A 12,012-nucleotide genomic window follows, 5' to 3' on the forward strand; every position below is an offset into this window, starting at 1 on the left:
AACTTGCCTCATTTTTAGTTAACGTTATTTCTATTTCTCATATACAAATCCTCAGTTCTTTTTAAAAAATTATATCTTCTTTTATTTGTACATGTTTGCAAGACATAATGAATTACTTTTTTTTTTTTTGGTACCAGGGATTGAACTCAGGACCTTGCGCTTGCAAGGCAGGCGCCGGAACCACTGAGCTAAATCCCTGGCCCAAGACATAATGAATACATTTATCATGGGGAGTTGGTACAAACACATATCGTATCTTACTCATTCTTACTTTTCCTTCTCCCCTCCCTGCCCTCTCTCTCCATCTGTAGATCCCCTTCCCATCTCAAAAAGGTCTACTCCCTATTTCCAATCATCAGTCTTGTTCTTTAAATTATCTATACTTTGGGTCATATGGTTTCTTTATATGAGAAATCATGTATATATGTACAGAGTCTGCAAAAAAAATGTATCCATCAGGAAAAGAAAAACTTGTATAAATACTTTAATACAAAATTTATCAAGACATCTCAAGATTACTACAAGTTACTCAAAGTGGTGGCCATTAGCTTCCAACATTTATTAGTACTGTGAACTGCTATCTATCTATCTATCTATCTATCTATCTATATATATATATAGAGAGAGAGAGAGAGAGACAGAGAGAGAGAGAGAGACCGCAAAATAGAAGATAGGTAAAGAGGAAGTAGGGAGATCTTTTCCAAATGGATGGGGAAACAAGAGATTGGGGGAGGGAGGGGAGAGAAAGAGGATGGAAAAAAAATGAGGGGGAAAAATGATGAAAATAGAGCTTTAGTAAATGAGAAGGGAACCAAGTGTTGAAAGGAGCAGGAAGGGAGGGGAGGGTGGGGGAGAAAAGAAGTTCTTTTTCTCATGATAAAAAAATTTTATTTATTTTTTGGTACCAGGGATCAAACTCGGGTCCTTGTGCTTGCCCAGCAGGCCCCGAAACCACTGAGCTAAATCCCCAGCCTGATAAAATTTGTATTAAAGTATTTATACAAGTTTCTAGATTCTATTTTACTTTCTCTGTTTAGATCTTTGTTATTGCTTCCTTCTACTAACATTAGGGTTAGTTTGTTTTTTTCTAGTTCCTTGAGGTGCAATGTTCGGTTGTTTGAGGTTCTTTTGTTTATTTGTTGTACCAGGGATTGAACTCAGGGCCTTTGCACTGAGCTACATCCCCGGCTCATTATTTTTTTATTTTTGAGACAGGGTCTTGCTGAGTCACTAAGTTGTTCTGGCTTGGCTTGAATTTGCAATCCTCCTGCCTCAGCCTCCCAAAGTACTGGAATTACAGGACTGTGCCACCAGACCCAGCTGCCATCTTTCTTTCCTGATGTAGGCATTTATTGCTGTACACTTCCTCTTGAACTGCTTTTGCTTTATTCATAAGTTTTGTTATGTTCTGTTTCAGTCTCCATTTGTTTCAAGATTTTAAAGATTTCCCTTTTTATTTCTTCTTTGACCTAGTGGTTGTTCAGAACTCATTAGTTTGAACCATTTATATTCAGGAGCATGTTGTTTAATTTCTACTTCTTTGTGAATTTTTCAAGATTTCCCCTATTACTGATTTCTAGTTTTGTTTTTTTTTTGGTGCTGGGGATTGAACTTGGGACCTTGCGGTTGCGAGGCAGGCGCAGGAACCACTGAGCTAAATCCCCAGCCCGATTTCTAGTTTTATACCATCATTGTCAAAAAAAAAAATACTTGGGGCCGTGGATTTAGTTCAGTGGTTTCGACACCTGCTGCGCAAGAGCAAGGACCCGAGTTTGATCCTTGGTACCAAAAAAAAAAAAAAGACACTTGATCTGATCTGAGTCTTCTTAAATTTGCTAAGACTGGTTTTGTGGCCTAACATGTGATCCGTCCTAGAGAAGGCCCTGTGTGCGCCCAAGAGGAGCATGTGGCTGTTGCTGTTCTGAGGGGCGCTTGTGTGTCTCTTAGGTCCATTTGGCCTAACGGGTAGTTCAACTCAGTGTTTCCTTACTGATTTCCCGTCCTGCTATTATTATATTGCAGTTTGTTTGTCCCTAATATTTGCTTTATATATTCAGGTACTCTGATGTTGGGTGCATATTTACAGTTATTATATCCTCTTGATGAATTGATTCCTTTGTCATTAGATAATGATCTTCTATGTCTTTTAAAAGAAAAACACTGTCAACATATGTTGAACTCTTGTTCTAAATGTTGAAGTATTTAGAAGGAGGTTTGGTTTGGGCTACAACTTATTTTGAAATATAAAATATGGTTGGATATATGATGAACGAAATGTAATAAAGCTGAGCATGGTGGCACATGCTTGTAATCCCAGCACTCTGGGAGGCTGAGGTGGCAGGATTGCAAATTCGAGCCCAGCTGGAGCAATTCAGTGACTTAGCAAGACCCTGTCTCCAAAATAAAAAATAAAGAATGAGCTGGGTTTGTAGCTCAGTGCAAAGGTCCTGACTTCAATCCCCAGTACCACCACCAAAAAGAAATGTGTAATAAAATGTTCATGCTAGCCTCTAGTGCGTGGTGGCCAGTCTGTGGCACCAGTACTGCATCTGGCTGCTTATTATCACTGAAAACTCTAAGAGGTTCGCTATCCCTGCTGTAGTGCATATATGAATTTTCAGTAAAACATTCGACTCTTGTATATATTCAGAATTTTTCATAATAGAGTTTTGGGAAAACTCTCACTAAAACTAATATGTGAATATTTCAGGGTCACAAAATATCAGACCAGAATACAATAGTTGTTTTTCTATATATTAGCAACAAATAATTGAAAAATAAAAATTAATATGGAAAGCCAAAATAACTTCATATAAAGGAACAAATTTGGAGTACTTAACCCCATGACTTTAAGACTGTAAACCTGAAGTATTTGCTGCGTGTGGTGTAGCACACCTGTAATCTCAGCACTCATGAGGCTAAGGCAAGAGGATCACCTAGAGTTCAAGGCCAGCCTGGGCTACATAGTGAGTTCAAGGCCAACCTGAACTGTTATTCTGTCTCAAAAAAACAAAAATAGGGCTGGGGATTTAGCTCAGTGGTTTCGCTGCCTGCTGTGCAAGCGCATGGACCAGAGTTTGATCCCCGGTACCAAAAACAAACAAACAAACAAAAAATCAAAACAAAATAAAAACAAACAAAAATCTGAAGTAGTCAAGAAAGCATGCTCTCAGTATACAGACAGACATAAATCTGAATCAATGAAACAGAGTGTCCAGGGTCAGACTTACACATGTATGATCATTCACACAAATAATGTAGACTTCTATCCTTACCTCACATCAAATACAAAAGTAACTTGAAGTGGATCATTGGTTCAGCACCAAAACTAAAATAAAACAATAAACATTCCCTTCCTTGCATTATGTACAAAAAATTAGAGCCAAACATGATAATTCAGGCCTGTAATCCTAGCACTTGGAAGGCTGAAGCACGAGGATTGCAACTTCAAGGTCAGCCTGGGCTACATAGTGAGACTCTTGCAAGAAACAAACAAACAAACAAACAAAAAACCCTCAAAACAAAACACCCCCCCCAAAAAAAACTCAAAATGAATCAAAGGCCTAAATGAAAGTGCTAAAACTTAAAATTCTTAGGCAAAAAACATGCTTTGATATGATACCTAAAGTCAAAGAAAAAATTGATAAAATAGACTTCACTCTGTTAATAATATGAGCACACCTAATACTCAGATTTCTCTCTCTCTCTCTCTCTCTCTCTCTCTCTTTCTTTCTTTCTTTCATTCTTTGTTTCTTTCTTTTTTTTTCTGTACCAGGGATTAAACTCTGGACCTTGAACTTTTTTTTTTTTGGTGTGGGGGGATTGAACTCTGGACCTTGAGCTTTCGAGGCAGGCACTGGAACCACTGAGCTAAATCCCCGGCAACCTTGCACTTTTGAGGAAAGTGTGGCACCACCGAACTAAATCCCCAGCCCTAAAATTCAGATCTTGAGAGCAGTTATTTAGCCTACTACAGTGTCTTTAACCCCATGGACATATGTGAGCATTCCTCCAGTTGCCAAGTATGTTTTCACTATTATACATTTAAGAATTGGCACACACTTGTAATCCCAGCTGCTCAGGAGCCTGAGGCAAGAAGATTACAAGTTCAAGGGCAGCCTGGGCAACTTAGGGAGATCTTGTCTCAAAATAAAAAGGGGAGGGACTGGGGATATAGCTTAATGACAGAGCACCCCTGAGTTCAACTCCCAGGACCAAAAGAAAAAAATTTAAGAACTATCAACTGATCTTGATAGGGGTGTCAAGAAAATTCAGGGGGAAAAGACTAGTTTTTCTATTGGGCACCAGAGTGTGCACCTGTAGTCCGAGCTACTTCTGAGCTGAAGTAGGAGGATCACCTAAGCCCGGGGCAGCATATCCTAGGCAACATAGTGAGGCCCCATCTCAAAGACAAACAGAATAATCTTTCCAACAAATGGTGCTGGTTGGATATACACATGCAAAAGAATGAAGCTGGACCCCTTCCTCTTCTCCTCACCAACTTGTAAGGCAACTGAGTTTTCCATCATTAACTGGGTATTCCTTTCCTCATCCATAAAACTAGGTGAGAGCCAGTTGTGGGGGCACATGCACTCGGGAGGATGAGGAAGAAGGATTGCTGTGAGTTCAAGACCAGCCTGGACTACATAGGGAGACTCTGTCTCAAAGAAACCCAACCCATGGACTGGGGATTTAGCTCAGTGGTTCTGCCGCCTGCCTTGCAAGCGGAAAGTCCCAAGTTCAATCCCCAGTACCAAAAAAAAAAAAAAAGAAAAGAAACCCAACTCAACCAAAACAAACAAAACAAAACAAAAACAAACAAACAAACTGGGTGAATAAAGAGGTAGCAGATTATAAAGTGGAAATAGTATACAGTCATACCTTAGTACTCAACTGCTTTGAACCTCATCAGATTTGATACTCAGCACACTTTGACATGTACATTCTGTCCTGGAATTTGTCATTTGTTTGGTACTCAACATGCAAACTAGAACTTATCGGTGTCGATTGCCCTGTGAGTTGCTACCCTTTCCAGCCAAAACAATTTGTTTGGTACTTGTCATTTTGGTACACGTTGCAGCTGCTGGAACCAATTAATAAGGAGGAGCAAGTTATCCCTGCCTAGAGACAGAGCATATGGCTGTGCAAAGTATAGGGTTTAAGTAGGTAGCACAGCAGGGTGGGGGTGGGGGGTCAGACTCGGTCCCCACCAGCTTTCTGTGCATCACCTCTCACCTCATCTCCTGCCATCCATGCCTAACGCCTTGTTGAGAGTCCTTTAGATCCTGATGACCAAGAAAAGCCCCCTTGAACCTGGCTTACAAATGCGTCTGGCTGTTAATTCTGCTTTCACCTGAGAGTGGACAGGTGTGACACTTCAGCTCTACACAGGGGTGATACTGAAGGACAGTGGTGAAGAGAAATCCTACAAGCCACACATTTCATTGTGCACTTTGGAGTGTGGAATAACCAGAAGAATGGGGGAGACATAGAACCAGGAGAAGTGGTGGCTGGGGATTTGGCTGGATTGTTAAGAACTTAAAAGGGGCCACTGTTTCCCTCTCGAATGGTGGCCCACTCTCATGCTGTGTGGTGTACTTCTTTTTCTACTTTTACTTGGCTCAAACTCACCCTTCAGAGTCTCTTTTCCTACCTTTAGTAAAACTCTGGAAAAAAAAAAAAAAAGATTGAAATTGTCCACAGCACAGTTGCAGAAGCCATGGATACAGACAGAGGGCTGACTCTAGTTTCCACTGCTGTCTTAGAACCACAGCTGGTTTCCACCCCTGGCTCAGTACCCATTCTAAATTCCCCTCACCTCAGCTCTTACCTTGGCAGGTCTTGGTGGCTTACCCAGCTGTGTAACCCAAACTCTTCTTCCTGAGACACCTGGGCCTAGGAGAATCGTATCTCTCTCAGTCTGGGGCTGCTGCATGTACTCATTAATCGACTACACTCAGGGAGTTGGGAACAGCTGGAATCAGAGGTTCTTTTCCTCTTTGTATTAAGCATCAAGCCACTGGTTTGTAGGGATGGGACCTTTCATACCCCACTGATTCACAGGACAGATCAGGAGAGTAGTAAGCAGACATTAGCAATGTAGTGAACAATAACATTCTATTGATTCTCGGCCTTTTGGCTAAGATCAAGTGTGAACAATAATATTCACAGGGCCCCAGGGTTCCCTGAAGAAGATGCCCTCACACTGATCCCCGGAAAGCCCTGTGACATGAGCAGAGGTATTCGTTTGGACAGAGCGGGCCAAAATGTGACTCAGCAAGATTCAGAAGAAAAAGGGGAAGTGGTTTATCAGGTGCCCCTGAGAGTGTATAATGTCCCAGGCACTAGACACTTTCAAACAAATGACTCAGTTGGCCCCCCTGCTTGTCAATGCTACCTGATTGGTGGATTGGATTTGTCTTGTGGCCCTAGAAGAGTAGTCACCCTGTGTACTTTTTAGAGGGTGCTTTTTGAGAAACTGATGTAGCCAATTACCTGTACCTTCCCAGGTGCTCTGTCCTGGCCCCTGGGTGCTTCACTGATGTAGAGTAGGATGCTGAGTGCCCCAGATGCTGAGACCCAGACATTCAACATTTGGGCCTGTGGAAGGACTCACGCTCTGGAGTTGGACTCTAGCAGCACCAAGGAGCAGGCACTCAAACAACCAGAAGTGCCATCCCAGGCAATGGTCGCTGCCTGTTGGATTCATAACTGCTCAGCAGTTTTTACTCACAGTTCACTAGAAGCAGGAGGCAGGACATGCCAGTACTGGGCCCCACGAGGAAGCACCAGGGCTGGCTGGGCAGGAAGAGAGGGGAACTGTGAGCCAGAGCCTTTACTGTGGTTTCCTCAGGAAGGAACTGGTGAGGCAGGGTAAGCAGGTTTAGGATTGCCTCATTTGAATAGTTCCAGTGGGCTCTGGCACAGGGGCGCCTTGGCTTGATGAAGGCAGAGCAAGAGTCCAGAGCAGAAGAGTGACAGTAAGGAGGTGGTTAAGGGCATGGGCTCTGGACTGGCTGGTTTGAATATGAGAGGCAGGCCCACAGGCAAGTTCTCTTAAGAACTAGAAGGCAGGGTGGGATGTGATGAACCTTTGATTCCTGGGGACTGTGTGTTGACCATGGTTTGGGGCTGCAGCTGTACTGTAATCAGTCACTGGAACAAAAGTTAATAGTGGATTTTTTAAAATGATGGACCTAACTCCCAAATAGTTCACTGGATGCATACAGAAATGCAAAGTAACAAGAAAAAACTAAATATATCATCATCCTCTTGTTATCTATAGAAGTTAAAAGGAAAGCAAACGCATGTGTTAGGACAGATCCTGAGATTGGGCCAGGATTTGGCCAAGCTGGATCTTGGGCCACTATCAAGGGGGAAAATGATCCTGATACAACAGTGTAGATGAAATGATTCACAGGACAATGGGGATGAACAAAGGAAATAGTTGAGGGACTCATTACAGCATATGGACATCTTTAAATGGTTATTAAGAAATGGGATGAATAGCTGGGCATGGTGGCACATGCTTGTAATCTCAGTACTCTGGGAGGCTGAGGCAGGAGACTGCAAGTTCAAGCCCAGCCTAGGCAACTGAGCAAGACACTGTCTCTTAAAAAAAACCAAACAAACAAAAAAACCAAAGCAAACAAACAAAAAACCCTGTGTGCATCATGAGGATGGACATTGGGCCAGCGTGGGGAACTTCCTCTACCTAGCGTGGTAACATAGCAGGCAATGAAATCTGCCAACATTGACAAGATTCACTGGATGGGAGTGAGCTTGCCAAAGTCACGCAGGCTGCTCATTTGCTACACAATGAACCTTTGTGGAGTGCTGACTGGAGTTTATGGCAAAGCTTGTGAGTGGCAACTGTTGGGATTGGGGACCAGAACAAGAGACATAGTAATTTTGAGATTGCACCTATGACTTAAAGACATAACATGACCTTGGCATCTGAAATACTCACAGTGTCTAGGATGATGTTGGAGAAATGCTCAGGTGAGGAAGGGGCATTCACCAATTAGTCCACAATAAAATAAAATAGTTTGCACAGGAACATGCACGGGGTGGGGGCTGATGAGGTATCCTAAGCTGGGAACTTGGGAATCACCTGTGAGCATCTGAGTCCTGTGGCCCATTGGCCCATCGGGCCATTTGGGAAGTGCCCTATAAACAGCTCTTATTGACCAACAAAACACTGCTTTTTTTTTGTTTTTTGATACCGGGCATTGAACTCAGAACCTTGTGCTTACAAGGCAGGCATGGTGCCACTGAGCTAAATCCCCAGCCCCAAATACTGTTTAATTTAAGGATGGAAGTTTTCAGGTGACAAGCCAGCTTCCTGTTTGGAATGCTACCACTCTGAACGAAGAAAGTAACAGCAAAGCAGCTGGGAATTGCATGCCATTTGCCTCTACATTTGGGTTTCCATTGACTCAGGAGCAGTAGCCAATGGCTGCCCTATGGTCAGGCAGAGGACAGTGGGCAAGTGGCCTGTTGACAGGATGCCCGGATGGGGAACAAACCTATGGGACTCACCATGGGAACTCGTGGATGTTCTAAAGGAGGGTCATATTGATGCCATCAGAAGACCCACATTCTGGGATCAGAAGATGTTTAGAGTGAGGGGCAGATATTCTGGTTACTCGCATAAGCTGGCTGCCTGGCCCCATGAAATGTGGAGTGGGGCTGCATCAGTGCAGAGGCAGCTGAGTCAAGGCATGTTCCTCTCACATCCTCTGAGGTAGAGAGAGACAGGCTGTGAGGCACACTCCTGGTGGAAGGCCCCCGCATGTATCTGGCAAGTCAGACTGGTGCCTGTCACCCCTGGAGGCTGTGGATAGGTCCTGGCAGAAGAAGACAGTCACTCTGAACCAGCCCTAGTTTACCCTAGAAGAGCTCGGAGCACAGTAAAAGGATGAGGATGGGCCAGACATGGTGGTGCATGCCTGTAAGCCCAGCACTCTGGGAGGCTGATGTAGGAGGATCATAATTTTGAGCCCAGCCTGGGAAGCTCAATGACCAGGACGATGCTATCTCAAAGGGGGCTGGGGTGGTGTCTTAGTTACTTTTCTCTCATTGCTGAGACAAAATACCCAGCACCCAAAGTTAAAGAGGGAAATGTTTATTTGGGATACAGTTCGTAGAGTTTTAGTCAATAGTTGGCTGGTTCCAAGGCAGGTTGGAATATGGCAGAGGGGCACCACAGAGGAGAAACATTCATTGCATGCAGAAGACAGCAAAAGCAAACAAGGGACGACCACAGCTCTTTCTATCCCTGGTATCTTATCCAGGCTACTTAGGGAAGGTAGCACTCATGCCCTTAATTCCAGGTCCCTTGATCCTATCATCTCACCATGAATCAATTCCAGCATCACACACTCTAGATTCAGCCACCTCTGAAAAAGCCTCACCTAGGACTGCATGAGGCTTTGGGGGGACTTCTACAAGCCATAATTGCGGGGGGGGGGGATGTTGGGGATGTAGCTCAGTACAAAAGACCTGGGTTCAATCATCAGTACTGAAAGAAAAAATAAATAAAAGGATGAGAATGGAAGATATAGCACCAATTTGGAAATGTCCTGAGTCACTCTTCTTCAGACCAAGGCACACATTCTACAGCCCATAATGTCCAACACCGGGCAAAGCATTGTTTTCAAAGCAATGGTTTCATGAAAAACAGCCAAGGGGAATACTAGTTGACTAAAGTCGGTGGAGATAAAGGCTGGGAGGACTGGTTGCACACCTCCACAACCATGGGCTCACACTCAACATGAGGGGGCTCAGAGAGGGTCCCTCCTTGGTGGATTCCTGTGCTTCTCTGGTGGATCTGGGGTGGAGGGGGTACGAGAGGATGCTGACCTGATGATACTTTTTATCCCCCACCCTGTCCCACCTTAGCTTTTTTCCTACCCAGTATAGGGGACATAAGACAAAGGTTCAATTGCAAGTGGCAGAAGTAGTAATGACCCCTAAGTAAGAGAGGGTGTATCTTTAATCCTTTATGTTCAAATTCTTAAGGGCCTGATGGGGTGGTTGAACCTTCACTCCATCTGCCAAAATTGGGGTCAAAGCCAGATATGGTGATGCACATCTGTAATCCCAGGTATTCAGGAGACTGAGGCAGGAGGATCACAAGTTCAAACCCAGTCTGGGCAATTTAGCAACTTATTGAGACCCGGTCTTAAAAAATAAAAAGGGGGGCGCCGGGGATTTAGCTCAGTGGTTCTGCCACCTGCCCTGCAAGCGCAAGGACCCAAGTTCGATCCCCAGTACCAAAAAATAAAAAAATAAGAAGGGCTGGGGATGTAGCTCAGGGTGAAGGCCCTGGGTTCAGTCCCCAGTACAGAAAAACAAAACAAAACAAACACAAACAAACTGGGGTCAACAGTGAGTCTACTGTTTTGCTTCAGGGTGGAGACAGCCCACTGGTGTGTACCCAGGTAGCTTCCCCATCTGCATATGATGGGCTGAGAGGGAGGTGCTAGCTAAGCTGGTAGTACTACCAGCAATCAGGACTAGCACAGTGGCCAAACCTCATGCTCCTTTCAAAGGTGGAAAATTTGGGGTACAAACAAAAAGGAAGAATAATAGAAGCTGAGAGTAAAGGAATGAATAAGTGGATTATGCAATGAGAAAAATCCAAGAACACCTTGAAAGATGCTCTGACCAAGAGATGATATGGTCTCTTAGCTTAGTTATACCAGATAGCTCAAAGAGTGAAGGCACATGTTTAGACCACCCCTACTTTTGGAACCTGAAACATTTTGAACAGAGACCTGGGTTGCTCTATGACTAAGGAATGCTACTCTCTGGGAAGAGGAGAGGATGAGTAATGTGGGAGAGACTGGGGCAGGAGCCCAGGGATGAGGCTGGACAATGTCCAGGTCTATGGTTTTCTAGCTGGAATCTTCCTCTTGGCTCTTAGAGCAAAGCCCCAAGTCCTCAATGTGGTCACACAGCCCCCCTTGAAGCCCCTGCCTTCACTTTCCTTGCCTTATTCCCTCCCTGTGCTGGGAACTTTCCTCTAAGAACCTCTTCGCTGCCACAGTACCCTGAGTCTAAGATCAGGTGACATGGGTCCCAGATGTCAACTAGGTTTGTGCCTGGACTGTGTGGGTGCTTTTGCTAGTGAAATAAAATTGGAAACACATTCAAAAGCCTTGTGACTGCTTCTTTTTTTTTGGTACCGGAGATTGAACTTGGGTCTTTGCTCTTGCACAGCAGGTGGCGAAACCACTGAGCTAAATCCCCCGCCCCGCCCCGTGTCTGCTTCTTAACTGATTGCACATGGGAGTCTGAGGTACCTTTCAACCCCAGGGACCTTTCCACATGCTCTTTTTTTGTCTGAAATTCTCTTTCTTCCGTCCTGTACATAGATTACATATTGTATTTCTCCAGCCAAACCTCCTCTGACCTCCTTGATTAGATAAAAATGTTCCTTAGGATGTGCCCTCAGTACTCTTTCCTGTGAGGGCATGCCAAAGTAATAAAATATTTCTTGAGTGAGTGGACAGGTGAATCCTCTGGCGGTGACTTAAAGACCTAAAGAACCTCCAAGGCCTGACTGACTTGTGCCTGTGTTTATCTAGGGCTCTCTTTATACAGAATCTCCCCCTCCCCATTTCCTGCTTACTCTGTCTCAGGCTTAGCAGGTCTTGGAGGTGTGGCTAAACCTGCTGGTGTGCCACTTAGGAAGGTAAGCAGCTACTGCTCTGGAGGGGTAGGAAAGTCATTTCAAAAAGGGCTCATGGAAGGGCCAGGGATTTAGCTCAGTGTTTCTGTCGCCTGCCTTGCAAGTGCAAAGTCCCGAGTTCGATCCCCGGTACCCCCCCCCCAAAAAGGGGGGTTCATGGATTCTGAGTAAGTCACTCTCCAGAAAGGCTGCCTAGGAGGAAGAAGTTTGTGCCTGCTTGCACTAACCTTAGAGAGGGGCAGTTGCCTCGTACCAGAGCCCTACATAGGATTGGCTCTGATCTTTCCACCACGTCGCCAGACCTCCAAGTTACA

Source organism: Heterocephalus glaber, unplaced genomic scaffold, assembly GCF_053883595.1.
Source record: "Heterocephalus glaber isolate CG9 unplaced genomic scaffold, H.glaber_assembly_v1.0 deba00001606, whole genome shotgun sequence".
Lineage (NCBI taxonomy): Eukaryota > Metazoa > Chordata > Mammalia > Rodentia > Bathyergidae > Heterocephalus > Heterocephalus glaber.